This window comes from Phaethon lepturus, unplaced genomic scaffold (assembly GCF_000687285.1).
Source record: "Phaethon lepturus isolate BGI_N335 unplaced genomic scaffold, ASM68728v1 scaffold3768, whole genome shotgun sequence".
Classification (NCBI taxonomy): domain Eukaryota; kingdom Metazoa; phylum Chordata; class Aves; order Phaethontiformes; family Phaethontidae; genus Phaethon; species Phaethon lepturus.
This window is the reverse complement of record NW_010555341.1, coordinates 27112-28815: the sequence shown is the minus strand read 5'-3', so window position 1 is coordinate 28815 and position 1704 is coordinate 27112.

Sequence of the window (1704 nt, the reverse complement as noted above, 5' to 3'; positions counted from 1 at the left end):
AGGAAATGGTATGTGGATACTTCTGATTTACTGGAAAGGAAATAAGAGTTCTTCTCAGGCATGTGAGGCTCTGGCTGCTCTAACAGCAAGGATGTGCCAGATGCTCTAGTAGGCAGCACTTCCAGCTCAGTGAAAAGCAGCATTGTTTTACTAATCAGTGAAGGCAGAAGATCTGGAAAATTAGAGCCTGCAAACTCTGGTGGGTTAGTTGACATGTCCCAGTCTGAATCCATTTCTAAGGCGACCAAACTTTCTTGATTTATAGGATGGATATTATTCTGCATCTTGTAACTTGCCATCGTTATACTTTCTTCACAGAAAGATGATAAACTCTGAGTAGGTGATACCGCAAGTTGTGTGAGTAAGTGGCTTGGCACAGTAGAAGACAAAGGCCTGGAAGCATCTTCTGCAGCTGGTCTGTGGGTAATTCTGATAGGTTTTAATGTAGGTGTTGGTGCGATCAGTAATTGCCTACGTTGTCGTCTTGGAGACTTTCTTTCATAATCACCTCTCCTAAGTATTCTCCAGCCTACAATTTCATACCCTAGCAGCTGTGAGAGGTGATGTGAGTCAATGTTGTGTTGCAGGACTTGGATGAATTCCTGGAGCACAGCTAACCCTCTACACTTCACAGGCCAAGAGAGTCTTATGTAATGGTTCACCGTAAAGTCCATGTGCCCCATGTCTCCAGCCAGTATGGTCAGGCTCTGTGAGCCTCTGTGTGCCAAACCTGTGTATTGCAACAAGGTCAGTAGGGAGGAATCCAGGTGGAGATATTCGGCCATTGTGCGCACAATGTAGAGGCGTTCCTTTACATGCAGGGTTTCTGCTCCAGTAGAGAGAATGATTTCAGCAGAAGTGATGGGAACTGCCTTCCCACACCTGAATCTGAAAATCCAAAATGGCGTTGATTAAGAGTCATTTATCTGCCCTGCTGTTTTTGTAAGGTACCTGTTTGGATTTAGTCTATCATCTTATGCACATGCATCACTCAAAATTTTACCTCTTAGTCCAAAGATTTTCCCATTCCATTAACTTCAGTGAACACTAAGTCTGATCCCATTGCTTGTGTAGAACACAGTAGCATGGTCTGAATTTACCAAACACTATCCTCATTATGTAGACTTGGAAGCAATTCACTTAAGAGATACTCCCAGTCCATTAGACATTAAAAGTGGGAACTTACATTAAGCAAGTGCCATCAGTGGAAATGGTGTCTTGTGGAGGCAATTCAGCACCTTGCTGGGAGCCTGCCTCTCTCCCTGCTGATCGAAGAGCTCCAGTTCCTAACTGGGGCAGGGGAGCTGGATGCCATCCAGTGGCCACCTGGAGAATCAGCACCCCAGTGCTGCCGGCTTGCTGTGCACTTACTGCTCCAGGGAGCAAAGCCACCTTGCTTTTAAGATTCAGGATGTGCTCGTTCAGTGTTTTTGGGTTGGTGTTTGGTTTGGTTTGGTTTTGATTCCCCAGTGTCATATTTCCATGGTAGGAAAAAAACACACTGTCAGGGAGCACGTATCTCTTTAAAATTATTTCACACACACTGATTAGGGCAAAAGCTGTTGGAAGCTAGCAGTACTCACTGGTAGCTGTTTGGCATGTGGTTCAAGTGCTCTCCATGTCCAGGAATAAGATGGTGTCCTGAACGTGAATGGTGACATTTCCAGCAGCTCTTGGTGTTTTCTGGGCATGCGTCCTTCCAGA